Genomic DNA, 15,203 nt, shown 5'->3' with positions numbered 1-15,203 from the left:
TCCTTTGTTTTCTATTTCTTGAAATAGCTTGAAAAGTATTGGTATTAATTCTTCTTTGAAGGTTTTGAAAAACTCTGCTGTATACCCATCCGGTCCCGGGCTTTTCTTAGTTGGTCGTCTTTTGATGGCCTCTTCAATTTCTTCTTTTGTTATTGGTCTGTTTAAATTGTGTGTGTCTTCCTGACTCAATCTGGGCAGATCATATGACTTAAGAAATTTATTGATATCTTCACTATCTTCTATTTTATTGGAATACAGGGTTTCAAAATACTTTTTAATTATCTTCTGTATTTCTGTAGTGTCTGTTGTGATATTGCCTTTTTCATCCCGTATGTTAGTAATTTGAGTTCTCTCTCTTCTTCTCTTCGTTAGCATGGCTAAGGGTCTGTCGATCTTATTTATTTTTTCAAAGAACCAACTTCTAGTTTTATCAATTTTTTCAATGGTTTTTTTTGTTTCAATTTCGTTGATTTCCGCTCTGATTTTAATTATTTCTTGTCTTCTGCTATATTTGCTGATGTTTTGCTCTTCCTTTTCTAAGGTTTTAAGATGTAGTGTAAGTTCATTTATTTGTTGGTTTTTTCTTTTTTTGAGGAATGAACTCCAGGAAATGAATTTCCCTCTTAAAACTGCTTTCATTGTGTCCCATAGATTCCGGTATGTTGTGTCTGTATTGTCATTTATCTCTAGGAATTTTTTGATTTCCTCCTTTATATCTTCTGTAACCCATTGATCATTCAGTAACATATTGTTCATTTTCCAGGTGATGCAGGATTTTTCCTTCCTTCTTTTATCATTGATTTCCAGTTTCATTCCATTATGGTCAGATATGGTGCATGGTATTATCTCCACACCTTTATATTTACTGAGAGTCGCCCTATGGCATAATATATGGTCTATCTTTGAGTAGGATCCATGTGCTGCTGAGAAGAATGTGTATCCACTTGATGATGGTTGATATATTCTATATATGTTGGTTAAGTCTAGGTTATTGATTGCGTTATTGAGTTTTATAGTTTCTTTGTTCAGCTTTTGTCTTGAGGATCTGTCCAATGACGAGAGTGGTGTGTTGAAGTCCCCCATAATTATTGTGTTGTGGTCTATTTGACTCTTGAACTTGAGGAGAGTTTGTTTTATGAACGTTGCAGCACCATTGTTTGGTGCATACAAATTGATAATTTTTATGTCTTGATGGTGGATGGTTCCTTTTAACAGTATATAGTGTCCTTCTTTATCCCTTTTGATTACTTTAGGTTTGAAGTTGACTTTATTCGATATGAGAATGGCCACTCCTGCTTGCTTCCAAGGGCCATGTGAGTGGTATGATTTTTCCCAACCTTTCACCTTCAGTCTGTGTATGTCTTTTCCTATCATATGAGTCTCCTGAAGGCAGCATATTGTTGGATTTGTTTTTTTTAATCCAGGTTACTAGCCTATGTCTCTTGATTGGTGAATTTAAGCCATTAACATTTAAGGTTACAATTGAAATATGGGACTGGTCCGGCCCGGTTCGCCTCAGCTCCTGGCTCGTGGAGGCTTGGCTAAAGACTTCTTCCTGCCAAGCTGCGTCTCGGCGTCTAGCAGGACCCAGTCACTTTGGCTGCGGGCGGGTGGACGGATCTGCAGCTGTGCCCGCGGTGCGCGGACTGTGGCTGGTGGATCTGGAACTCTGCGTCTCGTAGCAGGGTCCCGCTCGTCCGGGTCACACAGACGCTTCAAAAAAATCCTAGTAGCTCCCGGGCGGTCTCTCTTCAGTGGAATTTTGCTAGGAGAAACTCCGTTGGTAGAATCCAAGAGTTATCCTTGCAACTTTATGACCCCATCACTGGGAGTGCATTAAAAGCGCAGCCTCTCTGCCCGCAGCCATGTTGGATCCCCACTAGAAGTTTTTTGATGGGAGTTTTTTTGATCTTCTAGATACAGAATCATGTCATCAGTAAATAGTGATAATTTGAGCAGTCAAATATTTCTGAAAAGAACAAATAAAATTTTTTAAAAAAGGAAAAGGAAACTAGATCCATAGCTTAACCTGGACAACTACTAGAAAAAACACAAGCACTGTAGCAAACATTGACTTCATTAATTACACTCGGGAAGCTCAATAAATATAACCAAAAATCAATAAGCAGTATGGCATCAAATTAAAAATCTTCTGCACAACCAAGGGAATAATTAGGAGCATGAAGATTCAGCATACATAATATGAGATATTCTTTGCCAGCTACTCTTTCAAAAAGAAATTTGTAACCAGAATATATAGAGAATTTTTAAAAACTTAACACCAAAACAAACAAAACCAAAAAATGCCAGTTGTGGTGGTGCATGCCTATAATTCTAGGAATTTTGGAGGCCTTCAGGAAGATTGTGAGTTCAAGCCCAACCTAAGCAACTTAGTGAGACCCTGACTCTAAATAAAATACAAAATAGGTCTGGGTATGTAGCTCAGTGTTTGAGTGCCCCTGGGTTTAATCCCCAGTACAATAAATAAATAAATAAATAAATAAATAAAAGAAAGAAAAAGAAAAAGAAGGAAAGAAAGAAAACTAAGCATAAAACCCAATGAATAAATGGGCAAGTGAACTAGACAGATTATTTCTCAAAAGTTTTCTAAAAAGCAGAAATACAAATGTCCAACCAATTTATGTAAAAAAAAAAAAGTTCAATATCTTAGCAATTAGAAATATGCAAATTAGAACTTCATTGAGATTTAACTCCACTTAAATTGGTATGGCAATGACACAAATTCAAGTAATAATAAAATATGGTGAGGATGTGGAGGAAATGGTGCATTTAAACATTCTTGATGGGACTAAAGATTAGTATAACCATTTTGTAAAGCAGTCCATAGATTCCTCAAAAGACTAGGAATGTGCCGGGAATGGTGGCACATGCCTGTAATCCCAGGAGCATTTGAAGCTGAGGAAGGAGGACAGCAGGTTCAAAGCCAGACTCAGCAACTTAGTGAGCCTTGAGCAACTTAGCAAGATCCTATCTCACAATTTAAAAAAAGTTAAATGGGTTGGGAATGTGGAGATGTGACTCAGTAGATAAGTACCCCTGGGTTCAATCCCTGATACAAAAAAATAGGAATGGAACATGGAACCAATATGATGCAGCTATCACATTTCTTGTTATTTACCTAAATAACTAAAATCAGCACACTATAGAGATATATGCTTACCATTGTTTACAGAAACACAATACAATATAACCCAGTTATGAAATCAGTCTCTATGTGCCTCAACAGATGATAGGATAAAGGAAGTGAGGTATATATACCCAACAGAGTTTTACTCAGCCATAAAAAAAAATGAAATAATGGCATTTCCTGGTTAATGAAAAGAACATAATGGTAAGTGCAATAAGCCAGATCCAGAAAGTTAAGGGTCAAAGGTTTTCTCTCATATGTGGAAGATAGAGAAAAATAATAACTTAAATGGGGAAATTTTCATGCAAATAGAAGGAAGAACAGTGGAGCAGAGGAAAGGGAACAGTGGGGAAGGGGGAGGAACAACAGAATAAAATTAACCAAACTATATCATGTGAATATATGAAGACAACACAATGAACTCCACTTTTATCTAGAGTGCATCAATTAGAAAAAATCAGAATTAATTAAACACATTTTTAAAATAATACAAATAGTAATAGATTCTGGTTGGATGTGTGGAAATAGAAACTCTTGTAAACTGTTAGGATTGTAGATTATTTAACCACTACAGAAATTAGAATGGAGTTTACTCAAGAGGCTAGGGATGGAAAAACCATATGACCCATCTATCCTATTCTTTGGTATTTATCCAGAAAAAATTAACATAAACTTCTTGCCGTGATATATCCACACCCATGTTTAGAGCTGCACAATTCATAATTTTCAAATTATGCAACAAACCTAAGGGCTTGTCAACAGGTGAGTGGAGAATAAAACATCATACATATACACTATGGAGTTTTATCCAGCCATAAAGAATGAAATTATGTCATGTGCCAGAAAATGGATGGAATTTGAAAACATTATGTTAAGCAAAATAAGCTAAACTCGGAAAGTAAAGGGTCATATGTTTTCTCTCATATATGGAAGCTTGAGACTAAAAAGGAAAAAAAATTTGGATTGATATTATGAAAATCAACAGAAGTAGAGTAGAGGAAAGTAAGTGGGGGAGACAGGATTGGAGGGAAAAGGGAAATAATAGGGAGGATATTGGCCAGATTATATTGTTACATTGTATGCATGTATAATCTGTAACAATAAATACATCCGAACATTGGGTACAAATAATATTCAAAAGAAGAAAAAATTACCTACAAATATGTTCACAATGTAATTCCTAAAACCTGTTCTAGCAAAGGGTGACAACAGTGGGCATGCACTTAGTCTTCATCTGTTTCAGTTGTGGCTCTTAATAACTGCCATGGAACTTCATTCCCCCTCACATAAAAGAAGACCAAACACTGAAAGTCAAAGATCATATCTTTTCTCTCATAATTTGAAGCTTCTTTGGAGAAAAAAGAAGAAAAGAAGGGGTGAAATGTACAAATATGTAACAATGAACCCCAGTCTTATAAATAATTATAATGTACCAATAAAAATTTTTGAAAATCAAATGAACCCTTTCAAACTAATTACATAATGTCAGTATTTTCCTGCTATCTAAATCTAATACAAAAATAAAATTATAAATTAATGTCCTTTATGAACATAGATGCAAAAACCTTAAATATTTTCAAGTCAAATTCAATAATCATTTATACAGATCATACACTGTGATCAAGTTGCTTTCATTCCATGGATGCAAAGATGGATCAATAAATGCAAATCAATAAAAGTAATGCAACAAATAAATAGAATCAATAACAAAATTACATGATCTTCACAAGAGGTACAAAAATAGACTGGTAAAATTGAACATCCCATCATGACAAAATTCTTGAAACAGCAGGTATAGAATAATCATATTTCATTATCAAAAAGGTTATACATGACTGATCCATAGCTAACACCATACTAAATGGGGAAAACTGACAGCCTTCCGGTAAGATCAGGCACAATGAAAGGATATACATATTCATGCTGTTATTAAATTAACTACCAGAAAATTTATCCAAAGCAAGTATGCAAGAGAAAGAAATAAATGAAATACAAAAAAGAAAGGAGAAAGTCAAATTATTCCAGTTTGAGGATGATATGATTCGTAGAAAACTCTGAGGACTCCACTAACAAACTCTTGGAGCTGGTAAATTTAGCAAAGCAGGAATTTACAAAATAGACCTACAAAACTCAATAGATTTTCTATAAGCCAATAATGAACTTGTAGAGAAAGAAATCAGTAAAAATAACAAGTAAAAATAACCCCTATGAGGCTGACTCATAGTGGGGTAGGGAGGGGGAGCATGGGAGGAATAGATGAATTCTAGACAGGGCAGAGGAGTGGGAAGGGAAGGGAGGGGGCAGGAGATTAGCAAGGATGGTGGAACGTGATAGACATCATTATCCAAAGTACGTGTATGAGGGCACGAATTGGTGTCACCATACTTTATATATAACCAGAGACATGAAAAATTGTGCTGTATATGTGTAATAAGAATTGTAATGCATTCCACTGTAATTTATTTTTTTTAAAAAAATCAATTAAAAAATAACCCATTATGCCCAGCAATAAACCTAACCAAGCAGGTGAAAAATATCTATAATGAAAATTACACTGCAAAAAGAAATCAAAGAATACACTAGAAAATAGAATGGAAACATTAATATTGTTTAAACGGCCATATTTATCTAAAGTAATCTACAGATTGTATGCCATATTCATGAAAATTCCAGTGTCATTCTTCACAGAAATTGAAAGAACAATCCTAATGATTACATTGAACCACAAAACAAACCAGAGCAGAGAGTCCAAGACTGAAGGCATACCAATAACTTATTCAAAGAACATCACAAAGCCAGAGTTACAAGATCAGCATAGTATTAGCACAAAATCATACACATAGATGTGAGAAGTAGAATACAGGACCCAGAAATAAACTCACATATCTATAGCACACATATACATCAGGGACAAAGACAGCACAAACATATCCTGGAGAAAAAATGTAACCTCTTTAACACAGGGTGCAGGGAAAATCAGATATCCCCACACAAAAGATTGAAAATACACCCCTAACCATTCCCATTCATGTGCAACTCCTGATCAATTTTTTCGCACTATGGTATGTGCTTTCTATAATTTTATGTAAATGAAATCATACATGATATACATTTTGCCTTTTATATCTAAATTAGTGTTTATTCATGCTGTTATTACTATTAATAATCTATTACTTTTTCTGTGTGCTTTTATTTATGGTAGGATTATTTGAGTTTATTGCAGGTTTAGATCATTACAAATAGAGGAGTTAGGAATATCCTTGTAAACAACTTTGTGCAACTTTATTTCTCTCACATGAAATCTCAAGAGCAGTAGTATGGTTATGTAGAATGTTTAACATTTTAAGATCAGTTTAAAACTACAAATTGATATGACCTTTTTGCTTAAATCTATGTTGATAGTTCAAATTAAACAGATTTGGACTCAGATGCTATGAGTCAGATTAATCAGAGTGGCCTACCTAGTGACATATTATATCAATAGAATAAAGGTGGCCACTGTATATTTGCCCCTTTTTATATACTTATCCAAAATAGATGGGGACATTTATCTTAAGTCTTGCCAGCACCAAGTGCAAACATTTGCACATGAAATGACTTTAACTATAGACCAAAAAGCATATGTATAGACATTTAGAGTTTACCCATAGACATTCAGAGTTTACCCACTTTGCATACTTCACAAAATGGCACCCAACAATAGTTAAGGCAAATCCAAGGGTGACTTAAAAAAAAAAAAAGAAGACACATGTGCCAGTGTTTCCCCTAAAAACACTCTGACACCCAGACTACATAGTCAATTACCCTATGGACCATGATTGAATTGGCATAAAAGATCTGTTTACTAAAATGAAAATGGTGTCTACAGGTTTGGGATAAGCCTGGCCCTACTGGAGAGTCACTACTTAATGAGGAAAGAGACACTAGCCTGTAAGTGAGGTTAACTTGTCAATCTCCCCACCCTCTGAAATGCCCATGGCTCATACTCAGTGGGGACTGGATGAAGGATGGTCAACACTTTCAAAACAATAAAAATAAGGTGTTTTTTTTTTTTTTTTTTTTTTTCACAGCTGGAGTAAGCAGAGGCCCTCTCCCACTCCCTTCTTCCCCAGGTGTTGCTTTATCCTCTTCCCCTTTCGAGTGGTGGCCCCCTGCTGTCCTCTGTGGAAAGTTTCCTGATCTGAAAAATTTTGCTAGCAATTTGTCAAAGCACCATCCAAATGAAGTTTGTTGTGTTCTACCGCCATCTAGTGGTCATATCTTTTCATGTGCTCACTCCCCAAATCTTAGAATTTACAACAGGTGAGGAGAATGGGATTTTATTGGAGAATAAGAAATTATCACTGAGTCCACCCAGTCAGTAAAACAGTCAATTGGCAAAACAATCCTAAGAAGCTATAGTTTTGGAACTTGGTAATTACACTGCTTCCGTGTAGGAGGCAACATGGTGGTTTCTTGAAATAAAAATTGGTGTGCCTAGAAGCAGATTTTAAAGGTGGTTGCTCTTCAGAACATCTTTCATCATATCATGTTATACCATCATGGTAGCAACAGCATTAGTATGAATTATATCAAAGAGAACTTTCTTGAAGCATTTATTTCCAGTCCCAAACAGAGCTTTATCTGGTGTGTGGCATAAATCTACATTTTCTTCTCTTCCAAGAAGAGCTTGCTTTGACATCTGATGGCAGGACAATAGTATGCTATAACCCTTCTGGGGATATCCCATATGAACAAACACAACCTATCCTTCAGACAGATCCTGTGCACAATAATGAAGAAACACTTGATCAAGTGTTAAAATCCAGATTAGAAGAAAAATGTGAACACCTTGAGAAAGGACCCTTGATAGAAAAACTTAGCAAAATGTTATTTATTACTAAGCCTCAGTGATATCCTCATGGACAGTATCACAGACATTGTAAGAATACGAATTCGTGGGTTGGGGTTGTGGCTCAGTTGTAGAGCACTTGCCTAGCATGTGTGAGGCACTGGGTTCAATCCTCAGCACCACATAAAAATGAACAAATGTACTGTGTCCATCTACAAATAAAAAAATTATTAAACAAACAAAAAATAATCTGAATCCTCCAAAATACAGATGATATTGAGATTCTTAGGAGAATCAAAGAAAATATGTTATCCACTGTCTCATTTGCCATTTGAGAAAATGCAATCTGGTGTATTCACTAATATGTTATATAGTAAAGTGATAATAATAAAATGTCTTTCATATGTTAGATATGCATTTATTAATTCTGGACTTGACATTTTTACTTAGAGAAACTATTTAATTTTATTTTCCTCTTGAGATACTAAAAGATACCACTCATTTTACGTGTCTAGTATGAGTATTTTTACATCATAAGGTAAACATTATTATTAACATAAATATGATTAATATCTACACCATTAGAGATGACTTTTGGAGAAAGAGGTACCAAGCTGCCTGATGAAGGAAGACAGTCAAAATTGGAGGTCCCAGACCAGGTGGACACTGGACTTTGTACAACCTGTGCACCTGAAAAGAGGGTGTGTCTCTGGAATAAGGATGGACTATGACTGAATCTATAATATAATATAGTGGGCAGAGCTCCCTGTAGCTGGGATGAAGATTTGGGATACTTGGAAGCATGACAATATCCTCATCTCTGGAGGTCCCTAGGCAAGTAAATGATCCACTAAGGCAGAGACATGTCCAGGCCTGTGTCTTAATAGCCGATGGAGGAGAAGTCTTTGCAAGCATTCTCTACTTGATTCCTCTCTAAAAAATGCATTTGCTCTTGTGATATTTATGCCCTTGTAGATGCCATTATTCTATTCCCCTCCCCAGAGTTATATCACTATTCAATCCCTTGGGCTGAACTAGCTAGTGTTACTTCAAGTGAACACAGGCAAAGAAGCCTAAAGATCTGCCCATTACAGGACTCTGAAGGTGGTTGCTGTCTTTATGGCAAATGAGACAGTGGTGCTCCATACCATGACACATGTGCCAACCTTAGTGGAAACAACTTATCACCAGGAGGCCACATGGAGAGGAGACAGGAGGCCACACTCCTGAATGAAACATTCCATGGAGGGGAGCACACTGGGGAGGATTGGTGCTCTCTTAGACGAAAACAAAACATGGAAACACCATTATACGGATTGAGATAATTTACCCTCTGTGTAGTCAATAACAACCCAGAGAGTAATAAAGACAGATAAGAAAGGGAAAGTTTGTAAGGAGGGCCAATTCTGGCAAGGAGGAGAATATCCATCTTCTATCTTAAGGCCTGAGCCTCTTCTTAATGACCCAGACACAAAACCGAAAGGGACTGCCTGTCTATATAGAATGTATTTGACAGAGAGCAAGTTTCAACCAATAGGAAATGAAATTAAATATTTGGATGCCATAGTACAGCGTTGTAAATGGTGTCCCCGACACAGTATCCTACATAATTAGAGAAAAAGATTAGTAATGACCCGCATAGATGCTTTGGACAGCTGTTCACAAATATGTTTTCTTGATTTGCATTTTTATGACTTAGAAGGTTACTTAAGTTACATTAGGCATCATAATGTCATTGGAATAGTCACTGGGAAAAAAGCTAAGCCCATAGATCTTCTCGACAATTTTGGAATATAGAAGTGGGCTTATTAAAAGACAAATGAAATGTGACATATGAAAAATCTGAAGAAAGGTTGAATTAAGTTGTACATCCACCCAAGTATTTCTTAGGAAGCGCCTGACAAATCCCAGTCCTCTTTTGCAGGCATGATGGTCAGTGCTGATACAAATCCAGAGGCCATAGCTGCCCTGGACCTAAGAGAAACTCATGAACAAATTATGCTATGTACATATATGAATATACCAGAGAGAATTTCATCTGTATGTACATATAAGATGCCAATTTAAAAACAATAAATAAATAGAAGAAAGAAGACCAGTAGATTAGAGGAAGAAGAGTGGGGTGGGGGGAGAGAAATTACTGGGGACTGAAATGGAGCAAGTTCATTCCATGCATGTATGATTATGACAAAACAAACTGCAATGTTATGCAAATATAATGCAGTAATAAAAATATTTCTAAAAACTAACTCATTAAAGACAAACTCAGAGTTAGATGTTTCTGTTTAACAGAATAAACAATACTTTACCCAATAAAATCAAAATTAACATCAACTGTGAGGCTGTCCTCTCTTAGGCCAAATATATGTATAGAGAGAGAGAGAGAGAGAGAAAGAGAGAGAGGCGGGGTGGGGGGAACTCTTCATAAGCAAAAACTGTGATATGAACAAGAGTGTTTTTTGGGTCCTAAGCTAAAACATGGTTCTAAATTGGATGATCTTTGGTGACTCATTGGAACAATTACAACAATTAAAAAGATTTGTTTATTCTCCTTGTTGGGCTTTCCTGTTAGAGGTAGTATTATCTTCTATATCTATCTCTGATTACTGCCCATGACTGGGGATTCTGTCCCAATTAGAAATTCTGCCATCATGGATGGCTCTTTGTAGCAGAAATATATCCTTTTTATCATATTACTTCTGTTTTTATAACAAAATGTAAATAACAACAACTTGCTCTGTCACACAGGGTACCTAAATCTCCCTAAATCCCAGGTAGCACTCATGCATTTAGTGAACAAAAGCACAAGATAATACCTGTCTGGAACAAGTATTGTCAATTTATGGGTTAATATCCCACTTTAATATTAAAATTGGCCCAGTTTTTCAAAGAAAATGCTTCTGTTCTTGCTGCTCCACCCTTAAACAAGACAATTCATTTTTGTATTGCATATGCAACAGATCTCTTTAGGTAAAACAAGTACCCAGCAAACAAGTGGATGGAGGTATAGTATTAACTCTTAAAGATGAAAGCAAAGTGTGCTTGACTCACATGTGAAATTTTTACTTAATAGAATATAATATTCAAGTCTATAACTCTTGGTAAAAATGGAAGATGAAAATAATACTACCCTGTTAGAGGCAATATTATCTTCAGTATCTATCTCTGATTACTGCCTATGGCTGGGGATTCTGTCCCAATTAGAAGTTGTAAATAGTTCCCAGATACAACCCAAAGTACTCACCATTAGGTGGTCACATCCTGGTAGCAAACAGAGCACTTGTTGAAAGTTAGATCCTTACTGAGGCAGAACAAATTACCCCATGGACCAGAATTCCTATTATGCCCTGAGCAATTGAGAAAGATGTTAAAAAAAATAGTTTGGCAACTCCCCATTTGTTGGGCTCACAAAAGAAGAAGGCTTTGGGATTCCTAAGGTTATGGAAATCAACTGTTGATGAGAAATCAACCCAGGAGAGAAGAATTTATACAAACCATTTTTTCACAGTTTGATTTAAAAAAAATGGCATCTTCAGGACTGAGAAAAGCTTGATCCTACTATAATAACACAACTGTATGAGGAAAGATTCACATAACCTGTGAGTGAAGCCAACTTGTCAAACACCTTCCCTCCCAGAAATGCTTTTGGCTCTTGCTCAAAGGGGACTGGACAGAGGATGATCCATATTCTCAAAACAAGAGAACCAATGTTTTCTTTATCAATGGACTGAGAACAAGGGATAAACTAGGTTAAAAAATGAACAACCACACACTCACTCTTATTATAATACTAAAATTTTTATATTCAAAGTAGATCAAAGTGCTCTATGGGTCAGGCTGCAGGCAAAATAAAGGACCCCTTTGACTTTGTTCTCTAAGGTTCTTATTTTTCATCAACTCCTGGTCAGTGGCTAATGGGCTGAGTACTTCATCAAAAGTAGGTAAAAATAAAGGCTTAAACATAGAAGACCAAGACATTTTGAGTAAGAAGATGTGGGAGAAAAAAAATCTACACAGTATCATCTGTGCTTTTCTCTCTCTACACAGTAACCTAGCTCACAGCAAACAAGAATTGGAGGAGATGTTATGATGCAACATGGAAGTTGATGAATGAGCCCAACTACCAAAATAGTTAAGCCTCTTTATAAATGGAGAGTTTCTAGAACTTTGAGAAGAACCTCCCCATTTGTTGGGCTCACAAAAGAGCAGGACTTTGGGTTTCCTGAGATTATGGTAATCAATTGTTGATAAGATGTCAACTCAGCAGAGAAGAATTTATACAAAACCATTAGGGACTTTGCTGTGTGCCACTTGTATGGAGACTTGAGCCACTGGCTACTTAGAGATATTTACAGAGGGGACCAAATAAGAACTGCAAAATCTAGTCCACTTCATTGGGCCTTTCTTTGAAGTGGCAGGAGCTAATAAATATGGCCTAACAATGTAACAATACCTACACTGGCTCACTTTAGGCTTATCTATGAAGGCATGATCTCTGCTAATGTTAATGAGCTATTAAGAAGTTAGCATTACACTCTTTTGGAGTACTCAATTCAACCAGTCATATTAAGGCCCCCACATTTAGGAAAAGCAAATGGAATAATCGAAATTTTAAAATATTATTTGGTTTCCAAAGAAAATGATGACACTGGTTTACAAATACATGGAATTCAATATAGAACTACTAGATATTCCAATTCTTAAAGCTGCCATTTGGGGATAACTATTTTTACTTATAAATTAATACACGTACACATGTTTTAGATCTTTAAAATTATAGTTGCAAGTTTATGTAAGTAAAACTGATGTTGATTTTGGAAATGTAATTTTGATTGCAAAGACTTGCCAAACAAATCTTCCTAATTATATCAAATGAAAAATTATATATATATATATATATATATAATTTTGACATATATATATATATGTCACTTGGAGTCACAAAACAGAATAAATAATGCAAAAAAATGGGATGGCATCAAACTCAAAAGCTTCTTCAAAGCAAAGAAGCAATCAAGAATGAAGAGAGAGCCTACAAAATGGGAGAAAATCTTTTTCCCCCTGCACCTCAGATATGATGTTAACTTCCAGGATTTACAAAGAATGCACAAAACTTCCAGGATTTACAAAGAATGCACAAAACTTCCAGGATTTACAAAGAATGCACAAAACAACAACAACAACAAAAGATCCAAATAACCCTGCAATAAATGGGCAAAGGAACTGAACAGGCACTTCACAAAAGAAGAAATGTAAATGGCCAACAAATATATAAAAAAATGTATGGCAGTATGTATAAACGTGGATGTGTAACCAATGTGATCCTGCAATCTCTACACGTGGTAAAAATGAAAGTTCATAACACACTTGAATCAAATGTACAAAATATGATATGTCAAGAGCATTGTAATGTTTTGAGCAGCCAATAAAAAAAGAAGATTAGAAAGGTCAGATAAAAAGCTAAGTACAAAAATGACCTATAATTTCATCTCTCAGAAGATTAATATTAACAGGTTTATACTTTTTTAAAACTTCTTTTATAAGAGTTCAAAAATATGTACTTTTTCAAAAGAAACAATAATAAATTAATGCATTAATAAATTATTTCAAATAAAAAATAAAAAATAAATAAATGTTCAGCATATCTAGGAATTAGAGAAATGCAAATTTCATCTTACTCCAATCAGAATAGCAATTATCAAGAATACAAATAACAATAAATCTTGGGGAACATCTGGGGGAATAGGGTACACTCATACATTGTTGTTGGGACTGCAGATTGGTGCAACCACTCTGGAAAGTAGTATGGAGATTCCTTTGAAAACGTGGAACAGAACCACCATTTGACAGTTATCGTACTCCTCAGTATATGACTGAAGGACTTAAAATCAGCATACTACGGTGACATAGCCACATCAATGTTTATGGCCTCTCAATTTGCAATAGCTAAGCTGTGGAACCAACCTAGGTTCCCATCAACAGATGAATGGATAAAAAAATTGTGGTGTATATACACAATGGAATCTTTCTCAGCTATAAGAAAGAATGACTAAAAGTTTTGCCAGTGAATAGATGGATCTGAGGACTCTATGATAAGCTAAATAAGCCAATCCTTCCAAAAACAAAGGTTGGATATTCTTTCTGATATGTGGGCACTAATACACAACAAGGAGGGGTAAGGGAAGTGTTGCAAGCCATCCATGGGCTGTGTGTGTGAGCTGTGTGCATCATAGCCATATGAGGGGACAGGTTTGGCATCGCATGCTGATTGAGCTGTGTGATACAAGTGTGCCTCTCTTCATGCTCTCCCTGTGATCCCACACAGCACCTGAGATGGGTATTACTTGCCAAGATGTCAATCAATCTGCTGACCACAAGACATCAAGGAGCAAGATTCCACCTTTGAACCCTTATCCCCTGCCTTATTTGGTGAAGAATATTCTATCAAAACTCCTTTGTCAGTCCCCCTATAAAAATAAAGAGATTCTGGGTGCATGCTCTCTTTTCCAGTGTTGAGCATGGAAGCTGACACTTAAGGTTGTAGAGAAGTCCCACTCTTGATCTGAAAAACTCAGGTCCATGTGTTGTGTGATTTATTCACTGTTTTCTCAGTTTAATGTTGCAGCCAGCCTTTTGAACCCATTTCATCTCGTCAGCTCAGGTCACTGGTGAAAGGGAAGAGTAGAAGTTCAGTAGATAAGATAAAGGTGAATGAAGGGAATGGAGAGGGGACAGTAATAGGAAAGACACTGGAAGGAATCTTACATAATTTTCCTATGTACATATATGAATGAACCACAGTGAATCTTTACATTATGTACAACCACAAGGATGGAATAAGATGTGCTTCCTATTTGTATAAATATGTCAAAATGTACTTTACTGTAATTTCTAACTAAAAAGAAAAAATAAAGAATGAATAAGTTCCCTTATTCATGCACTGGAAGCAATAATATGAAAACTAACATACTATACAAATCAATATAAAGATTCTATACAATATTCAGAAAAATACCAATGACATTCTTCACAGAAATAGAAAAACAATCCTAAAATTCAAATGGAAGTGCAAAAATCCTGAATATCCAAAGAAAATGTAGAAAAACAATACAGATAGAGGCATCACAATACCTTTTTTCAAGTCATTATACAAAGCCATAGTAACTAAAGCAGCATGCATTAGAAAAAATGCAAATATGTAGACAAATGCAAGAAATAGAGATA

Source organism: Callospermophilus lateralis, chromosome X (assembly GCF_048772815.1).
Source record: "Callospermophilus lateralis isolate mCalLat2 chromosome X, mCalLat2.hap1, whole genome shotgun sequence".
Taxonomy (NCBI): domain Eukaryota; kingdom Metazoa; phylum Chordata; class Mammalia; order Rodentia; family Sciuridae; genus Callospermophilus; species Callospermophilus lateralis.
This window is presented reverse-complemented; position numbering follows the sequence as displayed.